The 18,328-nt window shown below is 38.5% G+C and overlaps 1 protein-coding gene and 1 pseudogene across 1 annotated transcript in view; both read left to right on the top strand.

Annotated features, from left to right (window-relative positions):
* LOC108528529 (synaptotagmin-1-like) overlaps positions 1-18,328 on the top strand; it is a 167,183-nt gene that overhangs the window by 15,067 nt on the left and 133,788 nt on the right.
* Positions 2,013-2,786, top strand: LOC108528533 (RE1-silencing transcription factor-like; annotated as a pseudogene).

The raw sequence follows: 18,328 nt of genomic DNA, 5'->3' as shown, positions 1-18,328 counted from the left end.
ACAGCCTGGCTCTCTAGCTTCCAAAGTTCATCTTCATTAAAGCTTATATCAACTTCTCTACCTATGCTATAAACACAAATAATAGCTACCATTTACTGAGAGTCTACTGCATGCTGACCAAAAAAAAAAAAAAAAAAATCATAACGTTCTTCAAAATTGGCATTATCACATCTGCTTTACAAAATAGGGAAGGAAGGGAAATGAGACCCAGGAAAGTTTAAGTAATGTTTCCAAGTTTACACAGGCAATGCCATAACTACAATTCAAATACAGGTCTAAAAGCCTACACTTTCCATTTATTGAGATTGAGTCTCACTCTATCGCCCAGGCTAGAGTGCAGTGGTGTGATCTCGGCTCACTGCAAACCCTGCCTCCTGGGTTCAAGCGATTCTCCTGCCTCAGCCTCCCAAGAAGCTGGGATTACAGGTGCCTGCCACCATGCCCAGCTATTTTTTGTGTTTTTAGTAGAAATGAGGTTTCATCATGTTGGCCAGGCTGGTCTCAAACTCATGACCTCAAGTGACCCAACCGCCTCAGCCTCCCAAAGTGCTGGGATTACACGCGTGAGCCACAGCACCCGGCCCACATCACCTTCTGTAAAGAGTCTCTCTTGGTCTTTTCAGGTCTGTCTGGCTCCCAAAGCCATTTTCTCTCTACACTGCCATATTGCCACAAAGAGAGTGCAAGGATATTGTCTGTTTTGTTTATCTACTTATGCCCAGCACATTGCACTGTGACTGCAACGTCCAAGGTGCTTAAATATTTTCAAGTAGATTGGTTGAACAAATTAGAATTTAACAAACATGCCTTCTAATGTTCTATCACCTTTGAGAGAGTCATCTTTAAAAGATACAGTTATTCCAGTTGCACTGTGGTATCCCAAAATATTTTTGAATTCCAGTCCCTCTCTCCAAATATCTTTCTCAGTGTATAATACATTATCTGTTCTCAATAATGATTTGTCTTTGTCTTGAAAAGGTAAATTTCATTGAAATGGCCATAACTATGAAGGGTCAAATACAGGCTATTAGTTGATGATCGAATTGGGTAAAACAGTTGTAATTACTGTGGGAAAGTAATGAGATGGATGTTCTTATGAGGTTTATATTCTGACTCTGTCCTAAATGCTTTGAGCATTAACATCATTACATGGTCTCTCAAATGATTTGCTATGGGGAAAATTCTCATTAGGAGATATAAATTCTGATACAAGTTGTACCAAGAAAATATAATTGTTTGAATAGAAATCAATGTAAGTATTAGGTTTTCTTTTTATCCAAAGAATAAAAGGACTGAGAGTTTTCAGCTGAATTTTAAATAAAGCAGAGCAAAGTGGTTTTGGAAGCCTGGATTTCATGTATACAGGCTGGCAGAGCAGAGAGTGAGGACTGTGTGTTGAAATGGGAACAAATATAAAACAAAAGGAGAATGAGAATGATGATGTAGACAAGAGCAGTCTTGTTTACATCTGGTTTTTCATATTATTGAAATAATGAAGAGGGTTTTGAGTGGGAAGCAATGTGAGCAATGCAGGAGAATGCTTTGTTCTGTCTTCCACGGATTTAAACCTTTTAAAATGTAATCTTTTCTCTTGAGTTCATCATATGCTTGGGAGCAATTTTTTTTATCTTGTTTGTGAATCTTCAAATGAGATGTTTTTACCTTCTGTCTTACTCCTACCTACCTTTGAGCAGGCCAAATGTTTGTGCTGTAAAATCTTTAATCCATTACAATCTGTTACTCTGCAATTAGATGAAATGTCAGTGATTGAGTTGTACTAGTTGTACTACAGAACAAGGGAGGAGAATGAGGACTCGCTGAAAAACAAGAGCTTAAATAAAGAATTCGAGAGAGGAAGCATACACAGACACACAAACTTACTTGCTTTAAACATGATTAAATTATTGCCAATTATGAACAAGAACTTTTAAATACTGCAAATTAATTTTATTCATTCTTTCATTGATTCATCATATATTAAGCCTCTTTTATAAGCCAGGTATTATGCTAATTTCAGGGTATATAGTGGTGAATAAGATAGACCCCTAAATCCGGCCACCCGACCTCCCGAGCCTGCAGGGCTGAGGCTGGAGTCCTGCCAGACGCCGTGGGGGAGTGAAGTTTGCAAACTTCCAGGGCGCCTGGCCCTGGGTGTTGGGCGAGCCCGGGGGTGGTCGGAGGGTCTCGGGGGCAGCCGGAGAAGCCCAAACGCAGCCTGCGTGATTACAGTTATGGCCACCCAGGTGATGGGGGTGTCTTCTGGAGAAGGGCTGTTCACCGGCAATGGCAACATTGGAATGGCCTTGCCTAACGGCATGTATGACTTGCATGATCTCTCTAAAGCTGAACTGGCCGCACCTCAGCCTGTCATGCTGGCAAATGTGGCCTTCACTGGGAAAGTAAATGGCAGCTGCTGTGATTACGTGTTCGGTGAAGAAAGACAGATGGCAAAATTGATACCTGTTGGGGATAACAACATTTCAGATAGTGAAGAAGGAGGGGGACTTGAAGAGTGCTGAAATAAAAGGTGAACCTCGTGGGCTGAGACGTTTGGAACTCAGGGTTGTAGAACTTCAGCCTGTATTTGAGGCAACAGCTCCTCCAGAGATTTACAGCTCAAATAAAGATCTTCCTCCTGAAACACCTGGAACAGAGGACAAAGGCAAGAACTCGAAGACCAAATCCTTTTGCTGTAAGTCATGCCAATAAGAAGCATAATCTGAAGAACGGTTTGTGCATCGCCTCAGAGTTCACAGTGCCAAGAAATTTTTTGTGGAAGCGAAGAGAGGCCGGACGCGGTGGCTCACGCCTGTAATCCCAGCGTTTTGGGAGGCCAAGGTGGGAGAATCACCTGAGGTGGGGAGTTCGAGACCAGCCTGACCTACATAAAGAAACCCCGTCTCCACCAAAAATACAAAATTAGTCCGGTGTGGTGGCACATGCCTGTAATCCCGGCTACTCGGGAGGCTGAAGCAGGAGAATCGCTTGAACCCGGGAGGCGGAGGTTGCGTTCCGTGAGCCAAGATCACGTCATTGCACTCCAGCCTACTGAAGAGCGAAACTCCGTCCAAAAAAAAAAAAGGCGTGGTGGCTCATGCCTGTAATCCCAGCACTTTGAGAGGCCGAGGCGGGTGGATCAGGAGGTCAGGAGATCGAGACCATCCTGGCTAACACAGTGAAACCCCATCTCTACTAAAAAAAAAAAAAAAAAAAAAAAAAAAAAAAAATTAAAAAAATTAGCCGGGGGGTGGGGGGGGCGCCCTAACACCCACCCACCGGGGGGGGGGGGTTGCGGGGGGGCCGAAACCCCCCCCCCCCCCCCCCGCCGGGGGGAAAGGGGGAACCCCCCTCCAAAAAAAAAAAAAAAAAAAAGAAAGAAAGAAAGAAAAAGAAAAAGGAAAAGAGAAAGAAAAAAGGAGAGCAGAGAAGCAAGCAAAAGCCAGGGAATCTGGCTCTTCCACTGCAGAAGAGTGAGATTTCTCCAAGGTCCGTATTCGCTGTGACCGCTGTGGCTACAATACCAATCGATATGATCCCTATACTGCACACCTGAAACACCACACCAGAGCTGGGGATAATGAGTGAGTCTACAAATGCATCATCTGCACATACACAACAGTAAGCGATGTGTTTGGAAAGTGTAAGCCTGGAATTAGGAGACATAATTATTCCTCCAAGAATATCACTTGGGAGATCCCAAAGCCATAGCTATTACATGGCAAACCTAGGATAAGAGGGGTAGTATGAGTGCCGGCAGACCAGCTGCAACTTTGCTATACAGTGAAAAAGGCTGGGGAAACAAGTACAGGTCAGATTTTTTAAAATCATACTTTCTCAAGGATCTCCACAAACTGGTGGGTGTCCTGGCTGTCTGTGTGATAGCCTCTTTCTACAGGTGAGACCTCAAATGAATTACAGCTATCCTAGTGTTCATGTGGGGGTACTTTGTATGAAAAAAGGGTATGTACTCCAAAACATTTTTGTAAGTTCTTTGGCGAGGCACCAAAGAGTATGAAAGAATCCAATATAGGATTTTCTTACTGATAGCAGTTATTCGTTGCAGTAATAAAATATGATCCCAGTGGGAATCTTGAATTCTGACCTCCCATATTTCTGTTTGAAATAACCACTTATATATCATTTTTTAAAAAAATCTGATGATCGTCTTTGAGGCAGGTTTCAGATTTTGCAGGACAACATGAAAGAGTAGGAAAAGCATTAATAATGTGTGGGTGGAAAGCTTGTTAAAAAAATCTGGAGAGTGAAGTTTGAGTTAAAGTTGTTTGAACATGGAATTTGACTGGGAGGCAAGATTTAAAGAAAGTCAGAGCAGAAGATTCTTCTCTTAAGACATGGGGAGTAAGTTGTGTGGTAACGGTGTGTGTTTTGTGTGCATGAACAGAAATTGTAAATGTTGAATTCTAGGCTCCAACGATCACTGTCAACAGAAGATCAAGCTGCAAATATTTATGCTTTAAAACTTAAATTATAAAGCTAGTTAAACCTTTCTAACAACTAGTTTTAATGTTCATGGGTACATTTTACCTAAGTTACTGTTAACATTGTATAGAGAAAGATTCATCTTAAGCACAGATTGGCTATCAGGAATTAGTTTGGGGAAGAGGTTTTTTTGTGAATTCTTTCATTCTGCAAAAGAAAAACCATTTGCCTTCTGGGGAATTGAGCTAAATTCTAATCTAGTCTTTAAGACTAGAATGCTAAAAACAAAAACATGAAGGAAATTAAAACCCCTTATTATTAAATCGATTTGTAAAAGCGTTGTTACTGGAAATTGATTGGACTTGAGGCCTTCCTCCAGAAAATAAGGACTTGATTGTCAGGCCTGTATTAGGTTGTGAACCTTAATGCCATGTATTCATACTTATTAGAAATTGTTTCAGTGAAAAGCACATTAGCAGTTGTTCTGCTTCAGTTGGAAGTTCTTCCATTTGAAAAATGTGATATTTGCCTGGAACTGTTCGCATCTTTTTGTTTTCTAATCCCACTCGCCCACACTGGATAGAATGTAAGGTAGAATTTTCCCTTTTGATAAAAGAACAAAAAATGAACATGTTATTTGTAAATTGATGTGTAGTAACTAGTGATAAACTTGAAACCCTAGAATACATGACAAGCCTGATCTTAGGTAGTTATGAAAATGAATCTCTTACCTATCTTTTGAATCTATATTCACATTGGTTTTAAGACTTTTAAGTTATATTTTTTCCTTTTTTCTTCAGAGCTGCTTCTTAATTGGGGCCACTTTTTTCTTTTATTGTGTAACTCATAAGGGGCTGCCTTTTTTTTTTTTTGATAAGGCTTATAACTATGGCTGGATGTTTTGCTCTAGTCTTCTAAGAAGGGCCATTTTATTTTTCAGAGTCACTTATAAAGTCATGTGTAATTAACTTTGGAGACTGTTTTGCATATGACTGCTGCTACAAATTAAAACCCAAATAGACCTCATTGCATGTCACCCTATGAATGCTTACAATGGAAGGAATACCTTGCCTGTAGTATACTGTCACTTCTGGACTGAAAAGCTGAGGAAGAAACTTAATTTTCTTTTTCACATAAGTCGGAAAAACTTACTACTGTTCCCAGTTTCCTGATTGACCCCAGCAGATGAAATGAACAGATAGTGTTAATTCAGATTGAAGAAATTATCTGAATCTTGACTTGCATAGATTTACAATCTACATGCAATATTAACTAAATCAGATAGCTTTTACAGTTTCACATGTGTACATAGGTTCCCTCCCAGTCCCTTCCATACCCATTAGTTATTGAACTTTCTAATTCTATTGAAACATTACAACAGTGTTTTGTTGCACCAGTTTTATAAACTTATGCAGTGCAATATGGGTTATTTTTCTGAGGCAAACCAAAGGTAAATTTCTCAAGGTTCTTGCTGCCTTCTTTAGCAGCATTTGAGGGAGGATCTTTTACACATTTGTAACAGATAAAAATAAAGCAGAATGCAAATCCTTTTTTAAAATCTTAAACCATGTACCAAGTTTTTGGTCCAAGTTGTGTAGGATAAGTTAAACTTAAAATGCATTCTGTTAACCAATATGAGTGTATTTCTGTAAGCATAGTTATGTTAAAATACAGTTTTAAAAAGAAAAAAAAATCGACCCACCAAGCTCAGTCAATTAAAAATTAAAGGTGAGACAGAACTGCAGGGTAGATTATAACTCAGCCTATGTGGATCACCATGACTCCGTTTACTACTGATGTGTCCTTTGGCTTGTTGCTTAATCCTTTCATAAAATGAGATTAATATTTACTCACCTCCATGAGTTGTGACACACTCTAAATGAAATAATTAATGTAAAGCACTTAGAACAATACTTGGCACCAGATAAACTCTCAAAAAATATTAGTGGTTTTTGTTATTGAAAACATTGGTCAGAGCCCTTATTTCCTTGCCAGCTGAAAAGCATTTTTCTGATGACTAGACTTATATCTTTCCTTTTTTGAGGACACTGAGACAGCCTAAGTGTTCAGAAGGCATTGTCATATATGGTTTTAATAAAAGAATGGATATCTGAACCTAGATCCCATGTGTGAGAGTCTGTGGGGTGTAAAAAGATTTCACAAAGACGAACCCAGTTTAAGGCTCAGCACGTGTGCGTGGAAGATAGTGCTACCATGGTGTGACCTCAGTGATTGTGCACCAATTAACTCCTCTAAGCTCTGACACCCCACAAAGGAACTCAAAGTTTCAGGCTCTGCTAAAATAAGACAGACAATAACAAGTGTTGGCAAAGATGTGAAAAAATTGGAATTCTTATACATTGCTACTGGAATGTAAAATGATGTAGCCACTTTTGAAACCAGTTTGACAGTTCCTCAAAATGTTAAATAAAGTTGCCATGTTACCCAACAATTCTACTAAGTTCTACCCAAGAAAAATGGAAACTCATGTATACACACCAAAAAAAAGTGCAAGAACAGTAGTAGCATTTTTCATAACAGCCAAAAAAGTAGAAACAACCAAAATGTTCATCAAGTGATGAATGGATAAACAAAATGTGGTATATCCATACAATAGAAATTACTTAGACATAAAAAGAAATGAAGTCTTGATACATGCTATAACACCAACGAACCAAAATAGGCAAATCCACAGACAGACAGAAAGTAGATTCATGCCTAAGGGTAGGGATAGGATAGGGAATGGGGAATGGGAATAATGGGTATGGGATATTTTGGGAGTGATGAAAATCTTCTAGAATTAGATGGCAATGACGGTTACATGATCCAGTGAATATACTAAAATCCACCAAACTATACACTTTAAATGGGTGAATTTTATGATATGTGAATAAATACCATTTTTTCTCAATAAGCTATTTCTTATCTTCTATTTTCTTTATTATTTTTAAATTAAATTAAATTAAAATAAATTATCTGAGACAGGGTCTCTTTTTGTCACCCAGACTGGAGAACAGTGGCACAATCATAGCTTACTGCAGCTTCAAACTCCCAAATCCAAGCAATCCTTTCACCTCGGCCTCCTGAGTAGCTGAGACTGCAGGCTGGCACCACCATACCTAGCTAATATTTTTTGTTTGTTTGTTCATAGAGACAGGATCTTACTATGTTACCCAGTTTGGCCTCAAACTCCTGGCCTCAAGCAATCCTCCCACCTCAGCCTCATAAACTGTGACTCACCACAGCCGGTCCTAAATCTGTTTTTAAAAAAGTTTCAGGGACAGAGATACTAAACATCAAAGCATGATGTTCCAGGCTGACTGGGGTCCCATGTGAAACAGCCCTCAGGTATGCTGGGAATGTCTTTCCTGGGGCTGTTTCAAAAGTTTTGGGATATTTGCTGAAAATATTCTAGTCTCTCTTTAAACCAGGACACTTGTCTCCAAAATCACACTCCTTATTACCATTTCTATTGATATAAGGGCAGTACTAAGGTTCCCTTTTTAGAGAGGAGGAACCCAGGCCTAGGACATATGCTAGCCACTGAGAACTCAGGATGAAAATGTCAGTTTTTCTGATTCCACAGCCATTTTCTACTAGTGTACTCTCCCTTAGGATAAGAAGTTTTATGCTTAATTCTCCTGATGTAAAAACAAAGTTTTAAACATGAAAACCAATCTTTTTGCAGCTTGTTTTCATACTGTACCTTCTCAGAGATTCCCCGAGTTGCTCTTTTCTGGACCTTTTTTCTAGCAACATCATGGCTTTTTAAATTGAAATAACATTGGCACGCAATAAAATGCACAGATGTTAAGTGTACAGTTCAATGAGTCTTGACAACTCTATACACAGTGTAACATCACTCCGATCAAGCTACAGAATATTTCTTACCCCAGAAAGTTCCTTATACCTCTTTCCAATGTGTCTTAGCCCTGGCTCCTAGAGCTAACTTCTGTTCTGATTTTCCTTACCACAGATTAGCTTGCCTGTTTTGAACTATATACCAAGGAATCATATTATTTTGTGTCTGGCTTCTTCAACTCAAGATGATGTTTTTGAGATTCTTCATACAGTAATATTTCACTCCTTTTTATTGCTAAGTGGTATTCAATTATGTGAATATATCAAGATTTATCCATTTTCCAATTTGGGTTACTTCCAGTTTGAGATTGTTAGGAATAAAGCTGTTGTACTTGTACAGCTTTCTGTGGACATATGCTTTCATTTCTCCTGAACTGCTGGTTCATAGGTAGGTATATGTATATATGTATCACACTACTTTGAAGCTAAAATGACCAGGACCCCAGGTAATAGTCTATATAGGAATGTATTGTGAGACCTACCGTATATTTTATTTTCATTCTCACTAGCCTCCTTGATGATGCTCAGCACCACCTTGATTCTTGACCTGGGCACTATGTTTTCTATCCTGCACCATACAACTGGCACCTCATTACACACATGCTTATTCTCTAAGTGTAGGTGCATAGCCACACAATGCTGTTACAAAAAGATGCCTTGTTTAGCTGTTTCATTGTCTCAATAGATAGAATATAAGCTTAGAAGTGAGGAAAATGTCTTAGCACTTTTTCACATCATAGTAATTAGCTCTTAGGAGAAAATATGGCATGGATCAAATGAGCATAGAACTTGGAATCCAAATCACATCAACTCTCTGAGCCTCATTTCCTCATATGCTAAATGTTATTGAAAAATGTCAAATAAATTATGTACCTATGTGTTTGAAGTTTAAAAGTTATTTTTCAAGCATAGGTCTGTCCAATGCCAAATGAATTCCTAAAATAAACAATCAGATACATCGAGTAGCTATTCACTTTCACTATTTTATGGTGGGGAAACAAAACAATCCATCGTTTCCAGAACCATTTAAAAAGTTTAAGAGTATTTTCACTCTCACTGCGGGGATGGTGAACATCTCAGTATCTTTATCACCACTTCTTTCCATCCCTCCCAGATTTCAAGTGCCGGAAGGCAAAGTGGAATGACCCCTAAGTTTTTTTCAAAAGCTGATGGAAGAATTCCCTGTCAGTCTATGTTATGCAAAACAACTTCTGGCACTGGCTGTCACCCTGCCAGCCTTATCTCCACTCTTCCTACTTTTTGTTCTACTTTAATGTCTCTCAAATCATTAATCATATGCAATTATTTTCCCCCTGGGACAGGCCAGAGCAAAATTGCAAACCAGAGATGGCAGAGTACTCACCGGGGCGCCTTGCTCCTGGCTTTCAGGAGCTGGCAGACTTCTGGCTTGGAAAAGAGCAGGACATTGCACAGTGGGAGAACCCGGGGCACACAAGCCCAGCTCAAGCCAAGCTATCTACTTACAACTTTAAAATGCTTATAGGGCAGTGTTGTCAGAAGTGACTGTCGGGCGAAGTGTCAGAGCCCCGGCATCAGGAAGTGGTCAACTCACGTGTTGGTAATTTACTGACAACAGCATAGGTTGAAAAGGAAAAGTTTATTAGAAAGAAAGAACACCGCAGAAGAGTGCAGTGGTGCACCTCAGTGAGAGGACTGAGCGCACTGCTGTGGATTTTTCCATAGGGGTATTCAAGGACCTTAAGGCGAGAGCTTAAGGGTAATTTGGACTATATTAACCACATAGATCATGATAAATGATTATGTTTGTAGATATTTTGGAGTGTTAATGTCAGCAAGGGTTGTAAAATGAGTTTTGGAATGGCATTACAAAGATATTGAGCTGTGAAGAATTGCCCCAATTTAAAACTTTTAAAGAAAAGCTACCAAAATGTGTGGCTCCCTAAATGTACTGCAGTGTGAACTGTGGCACTGGCTATTCTCCTAAATTTCCATTTCTATATACAGAGACATTTAGAAATTTTAATTACTTAGAAAGATTGAAAGAGGCCTGGAACCAGAGGCCAATTTTAGATATTAGGAAAGTCTAATTACTTCTAATTTTCCCAGATAAGGAGTTGTGCCTCCAGAGAGCCTGTTTGATAGTCACCAGGTGATCCTTACTCCCTTCTAAATTCCTCAAATAAGGAGGTTCGTCTCCGGGGCCTGTTCAATGGTCACCAGGTGATTTTCACTCTCCTCTGTGACAGGTTCATCCTTGAATGGAACCTTGTTTCAGGCATCCCTTCTGAAAGCCTTCTACACCAATATTTCTCTTTTCATGTGGACTATAACTAGGTTACATGCAAGAATAAATTTCTGGACCCTGGATAGCACTAGAATACAGATGGGAACATTTATGAGTGAAGCGAAAGACCCCCACATACAATTCTAGAAGAGGACAAAAAGGAAAATTTGAAACTATCTCTAGTCAACTTTTCTTATTCTCTAAGCTGCAAATACTCTGGAATGTGGTCAGAGGTTGTGTTTTGCCACAAATTAACCAACTGCTCTTCACTTTAAGCTGTGATTTCTACATGAATAAATCAACATTCCGACAAGGTGCTTCCCTGAATTTTCATGTTCTGCTAGTGTTTTAAAGATAGGAGAAAAAAATGTTTTTCAGAAACCAACATAGCATCAGAAATAGTCTGCTCTTAATCATATCTCAGTGTTAAAAAACAAAAACAGAGTGAGATTAGAATATTAAAATAGGTAGAGAGTGTGGAACTTTGTTTTTATTTTAGAACATATTTTTTGATAGCCTCTCAAGTCATAAACAGGGAATATAGAAAGCAGCCTTTGAAATGCCTGCCTGAGATTAAATCAACATTAATGTTTAACTTAGATTCTGAGGAGAGATGTATGCCTCTTTGCAAGGTCATTGACTTTCCAAGCTGTGTTACATTGATGTTTTGCTTATGTTGAAGCCTTGCTGTCATGTTTGAAGATGACATAAAGGCAATGGAACCCATGTGTCACAGTAGGATTGCCTAATTTTGGTTTAAAAAATGCCATTTTTGTTTCTTTTTGGCAAACAGCGTTCTCTGTTTCCTGGAAAATCATATATAGTGCAAATTTACCTTTACTCATGTTTAAGCTCACACCTATTGAGTATCTGTTTAAGTCAAGCACTGTGCTAAGTCTGTAACTCATTTACTCACAACAACACTGTGGGGTAGGCACCATTATTATTCCCAATTTATAGATAAAGAAGCTGAAACTCAGAGAAGTTGGAATTCCATATGACCAAGTAGCTAATAATGAGAGGACTGAGATTCAGAATTTTGTCTGACTGCAAGGTTCTTATCCATCATGTTAAATTTACTCTAACTTAGAAATCGGTTACAGGGCCTATGCTAGGGATGACGTTTTGGTCTGCAACACATACACTCTACACATGTCCTACAGTTGTGTGTTTCCTTACTCCAAACTCCCAACAATTCTACCAACACCACAACACCACAAAGTACCAAGGGAGGGCTACAACAGCTAGCATCCATTCAACACCATTCCCAAGTCTCTTAGCTGCTCCCAAGATTTCTGGGCCACTCTTTCCATGATACACCTATGCGTGAAAAATCCCATATAAAATTCACATGCTTCTGTTTTCAAGTCCCTCTATTCCCCATCCTTTGCTTTATTCCATTCCACAATATTGCAAGTTCCTGGAAAAATGCAATAATGTCTTCCATCTCTTTCATCACCTTCCCTTTTGCCAAATAGAATGAGGAACATGGAGTAGAATATCCATCCCTGTAATTATACCTAAAACACTAAAGATCAATGAAGTGTGTATTTTAATGTTCTCCAAATAGCATTTAATTAGGGGTACTTGAACACATGAGAAATGTCTTTGCAAAGTAAATGTTTTGTACGCTTAGAGTTTTCTAAGCCCCTGTGTTTCATAATGCAATATAAGTTCTTTATTAGTACCCTCTGGCTGAGATAAGATATTGAGCTGTGAAGAATTGCCCAAAATTTAAAATTTTTTAAATAATAAAAAAGCTACCAAAAATATGTGGTTCCCTAAAATGTACTGCGATGTGAACTGCAGCACTGACCATTCACCCAAATTTCCATCCCAAAACCCTACCTCTCATGAAAGAGAGAGAGAAAAATAGGGAGAAAAAAAGCACGTGGTACATTTTACAAAACGAGTTAATTACTAAATGCTTGTCATTTGGTCCCCAAATTATCCTTTCTTGAAATCCAAATCTTTAATATTTTAAAGAATAAATTGCAGAATTTCTGCCTGGAGGTTTTTACGTCATCTTTATAGGAATTATTTTGACCAATTTTACATACAGCTTAGCTAAATTTGTGAAGATTTTTTGTGTTAGATCTGAATCTTGCAGCATAACTAGTCTGTATTAGATGAGGAATGGTTGCCATTTTCAGTTATGACTCCCCAAACTTCATATCAGCTGGTGCTATAGCCCTGGTTTCCTGCATCAGCAGCGCCTCTCTCGGGTAATTTATCTTTTTTTTTTTGAGACAGAGTGGCGCAATCTCAGCTCACTGCAACCTCCGCCTCCTGGGGTTCAAGCGACTCTCCTACCTCAGCCTCCCAAGTAGCTTGGACTACAGGCACATGCCACCAGGCACAGCTAATTTTTGTGTTTTTAGTAGAGATAGGGTTTCACCATGTTGGCTAGGATGGTCTCGATCTCTTGACCTCATGATCTGCCTGCCTCAGCCTCCCAAAGTGCTGGGATTACAGGTGTGAGCCACCACGCCTGGCCTCTCAGGTAATTTCTGAAGACCTTGATTCTCACCACTACTGCAAACCCCCAAACCCAACCCCTTCTCCCTGCTGGCCTGTGCTCCCTCTTCAGAACTTCCCTAATTTTGTGATTCTAATTGCTGGTCAGTCCCCTTGAGAGGAAAAAACAATGGACAAATTTAATTTAAATCTGAAATAACTAATTAGTTCAATGAAATCTCACAAACTGTGTTACAGAAATTATTAAGTCAAATTTGCAAATGAGGAAACTGAGACTCAGAGAGTCTAAGAAATTTATCTGGAATCATATAACTAAACAAGTAATGGCCAGAAATTTAAATCAAAAGTTTGCCTTACTCCAAAGTGTGTTAATTAGTACTTTAAAATTCTGTTAAAGCAGGGACTTCACGTTAAATTCCTAGTATTGGAAGTTCAGGAAATGTTCAAGAAAAGTATGAGGGACCCTGGTAATGAACTTATGAAAGAAATGTATCCTGTGAATATGGTGGCTTTTCCTCTTTTAACAAATGGATTGAAGGTTTTCCTGAAAAAGTGATGAGGGATAACTTTAAAAGGTGCCTATTTAAATTAGCATACAGGCAGTTTGAATTCTAGTTCTTCCTCTTCTAGTATGTTAGAGGGAAGGAAATGGTTTAGCCCAGTGACTGCTACTCCATAGACACCTGAACTGAACCTGAAGACAGAAAAGGGATGGGACATAGCTGAATTTTAACAAGGATAGTTTAGGCCAGGGCTGCTGCTCAGGGCACTGGGTTTGAGTCTGAGACTAGTATTTACCAAAACGTGTTGTATAAGTCATCAGGGGATACATTCATGGAAAAACTCAGTGTGCAAGCACAAGCACCAAACCTTCTTTCAGATCCTCATGTTGAGCACATAATGAATTCAGTGCCCTGGGCTAGAACTTAAGTAACTGGGAGCAGAAACCAGTTCATCATGTGTAATTTCTACAGGAAGATAATGCTTCAGATGTCATGTGATCTCCTACAAGTGGAGCACAGCCACTTGCCCAGCCATTAGTTAGAGTGCTCAGATGAGAGAAGAGAAGCAGAGGCTGGGAACATAACAGGGGAGTGCAGTTGATTGTTCCTCTCAGCGCCAAGATGGCGTGACCCACCGTTTCCCAGCGCCCCTCCCATTCTCAGTATACAATCTGGTCAATGTTCCTAAGAAAATGATTCATTCAGCTTGCCTCCTTTCTAGTTGAAATCACATACACTTGACTTCAGAACTGAGAAGGAAAATGGTTCTTCCTAAATGCAAGTTCTGGCATGCCTAAACAAAAATTTCGTAATAGTAAGCTAAAATCTTGCAACGAGTTTAAGGCATAACTTATTCAAACGTATTCTGAGACTGTGAAAATTGAGGACTCATCTATCCTCAAATGGAAACTGCTGCTGGCCTCATCTTCTGCGCCTTATCTTTCCATTTTAAAAAACTCTGAGATTTACCACTTAAATGCCTGCATCCATTTGGATTAACTTTCATGTTCCATATATTTCTATTTTTATTAGTTCATCTTTGTCCTCCAAATGTAGGTCATCATACAAGTGATAAGTTTAAGTAAGATTTACATTCTCTTTGTTCTTATGAGTGTATCAGTGAATATTATTAACATTGCCTCACATTTGCAGGACACGTTCATGTGCTTTAGAAACCATTGGAACCCAGCCCTGTATTTCTGAACCAAATTCTCTCCTCCCTCAAACCCTCGGGGCATTGGGCACTCCCTCAATTATGTGGCATCTATGGTAGTTTCTAATCTGATTGGGGCTCTTAAAATAGAACCAGAATCTCTTTTTTGGAGTGAGAGAACGCAGTGATGAGTATTTATTAATTAGGGGAAAAAACCTCCACTTGAGGCAGCTGGGAATGACTTTCTAAAGACACTAAAATCCAAATAAAAAGAAAGACATTCAAATGTGGGAAGAAAAAGTAAACCCAGTAAGACCCTCCTGAAAGTGTTAAATGTTGAAACGGATGTCTGAAACGGATATCTGAAAGAACCAACTTCTTTGGAGGATTTTTAAAAATAAGAATTGGGGCATGGATTTGTAGTCTTGCTTCAAGGCAAGGGAATAGAGAAGGTGATCTCCCGTGGGATCTAACAGCCCTGTAATTCATCAAAGAAGGTATTTAAAAGCAAAGCCATGGGGGAAAGAGAACAGTAGCATCAATCTAAATCAAGCCTTGCATGCATTTTCTCTTTTCTTTTTTTTTTTTTTTTTTTTCACTTCTAATCTCTCCCTGCGTTTTGTAAGACCCATCACAGCAGGACATACTCTCTACAATTACTTTGACAAACAATAGTAACAGCACTTGGGTTTTTAGTGTCTTCCAAAGTAATCCATTTTTGACAGTGAAAAGTAGAGGAAATTGATTCCTGAAGCTATGAACTAAAATGACAGATTTGGGGATCTGATTTACCAGAGTGGATTTTCCATATATCAGCCTTGGCTGACATTCCTGGGCAAGTACCCATAGGCACAAACTCTCAGTGGAAAGTTGTATAAATGTAACACAAACAACAGTCATAAGTTGACTTTCCTATCAGGAACCTTGTAAAAAAAAAATAGGTACAACATTTTATAAATCTTTTATTTTAATGAAGTTTACTTAACACAGAAAACTTCAATCCAGAGATGTGAAATTTTACATAATAAAGAGTTATGGCAAATAGAAACACTAACAAACTGAGCCTCTAGCTGTCATATCTGAAATACTATACACACCCATATTCATGGATGCCAACATGCTCTAACATAATTTTACATATTAAAATAGTCTCAATTTTCAATGATAATAAAATGGCTACTGATACTATGACTTTGTGGAATATTAGATAGCCATTAGACATACTTACATGGAAAAATGCTTTAGTATGTTAAATAGAAAAAGCAAAATATAAAATTACATATAGATTATATAGATATGCTTTTGTAGTGGGTTTTAAAAGTATTTGCATATGTATAAAAATAATTCAGGAATCTATGAAATGAGAATAATTATCTTAGGAGGCTAAGATTATGGTATTTTTTTTTCTTTTTTTTTTCTTTTTTTTTTTTTTGTGACACAGAGTCTTGCTCTGTCGCCCAGGCTGGAGTGCAGTGGCGTGATCTCAACTCACTACAATCTCTACCTCCCGTGGTCAAGCAATTCTCCTGCTTCAGCCTCCTGAGTATTTGGGATGACAGGTGCACGCCACCACTCCTGGCTAATTTTTTGTATTTTTAGTAGAGATGGGGTTTCACCATGTTGGTCAGGATGCTCTCGAACTCTTGACCTCGTGATCTGCCCACCTCGGCCTCCCAAAGTACTGGGATTGCAGTTGTGAGCCACCGTGCCCGGCCCGTTTCCATTTTCAATACACACAAATACAATTGCACACACACAGGGAGATACACATTTGATGTAACAAATAACCATGCTTTCAGAATTCAGTCCAGTATATTTTGGTTTAAGAACAGACTTACATTAAGTGCTCTGCCATGAGTTATCAGAAAAAGTAAATAGACCCACATGATCCCACCTTCATTCCCTTTTCTCCTCTTAACACCTCTGCCAGCAAAAACACACACATTGAGGGGGCCATTGTAACTTAGATCCATCTGGTAAGATTCTTTTTCTTCTTCCAAATTAGTTTGTTCCAGAAATTATCTGGTAGATTGTTCAAGAGAAGCATTTAATATTTGCCTTTAAGGAATGAGAAAATAGGGAGGTCAAAATGAATTTGCATTTAAAAATAAGACCTAGATTACCCCTGCAGTGCATCTATGGGGTTTGAGATGTGCAGCATCATACAAATATCACTAGGAAACTAAGACATTTGGAAACAGCTAAGAAAAGCCATGTTGCTGGAAAAAATCATTGACTGCAAAAAAAAAAAAAAAAAAAAAAAAAAAGCTTTTTGTGAATATTCATACCTACAAAGAACGGGACAAAAATAAATACATGAAGACTTACACCCTGGAATAACACAGCAGAAAATATCTTATTAAAAGATTTTCAATACCTTTGAGATTACCGTGACATTATTATATAAATCCAAAAATACCAAAATACTTCCTTGAAGCATGGATTTTTAAAGCTTGACTTTTTAATGCCAGTTGGGCTGTATTATAAGTAGCCATCAAATTTTTTGTTTCCTTTTCCTGGCCATCACAGAAAAATCTTTGGTAATTGGTAAGTTTGCTCTATTACAAGAAAACCTGGTAACCTTGGGATATTCTGCTGTTAATATCTGATTCCTATTTATGTATCTTCCCAGGAAAAGCATGGGGGTTGTAGGGGGAGACCGAACCATCTGCTTATTTTAACAAAGCTTTTGACCAGCTTCTGATGGTTAAGGAGCGCTAACTCCCTGGCTAGCCTACCAGAAGCTCAGAGAATAGGAGTTCCTGGTATTTACCGTGTTAATTTTTAAATCAGTTTCAAAATGTGACTAGTACACCTTCTTCCTAGGTAGGAAAAAGCTATGTTATGGCTGAAAAGAAAAGAAGCAAGTACTCTTATTCTTGGTGGATGTGGAAAAACAAATCATTTGGATACTGAACAAGGAATAAATACTGTCAAGCACTTAATTTCATACACAAAATATATAGAGAACTTATTTTAAGCTTTCTATTGCCTTTTAGATGCCAAATTCAGATCTATTTATAGATGCCAGCTTTGAGTAATTCAAAAATTTATATAAAATAATTTCCGTGAAACTTACAGTTTATGGAAAACAGAGAAAGGATTGCCCATTTCATGTAAGGCCTGTGATTTCCTCTTTTTACATGGATTTAGTATGGCTACAGATAAGGTTCATGGAATAAGAAGGTTTTTGTAGTCAGACCCGGGTTCGGATTGCCTCTGCCATTCATGAACCATGCAAACTTGAAGTCAGCTAACCTCCCTGTGCTTTAATGTTCTTATACATAAGACAGAAAATATAAAACCTCATCACAGTGTTATTGTGGGGATTAGATGAGATGCAATATGCAAAAACACCCAAAACTAACAAGTACGCAGTGAATATTAGCTCCCTTTCTTCTTTTCCTTCCTCCAGGCTCTTGGGCTACTGTAATTTACACATTAACTAATTGTGTAACTTAAATTTCCTACTACCTCTTTAAAATGCAGACCATATCTATTGATGGGGGAAAAATATACAAAGCTTAAAGCATGTGCCATAAAATAGTTCCTTAAAGGGTAGTACAGCAAAATAGAACAGATTTTCTTGCCCATTCACAGGACGACAGTGAATTTTAGCATAATTAT

The sequence above is a fragment of the Rhinopithecus bieti genome, unplaced genomic scaffold (assembly GCF_001698545.2).
Source record: "Rhinopithecus bieti isolate Rb0 unplaced genomic scaffold, ASM169854v2 scaffold_5153, whole genome shotgun sequence".
In the NCBI taxonomy this organism is placed as follows: domain Eukaryota; kingdom Metazoa; phylum Chordata; class Mammalia; order Primates; family Cercopithecidae; genus Rhinopithecus; species Rhinopithecus bieti.
The sequence above is the reverse complement of the archived record's forward strand: the minus strand, read 5'-3'. Positions and strand labels throughout refer to the sequence as shown.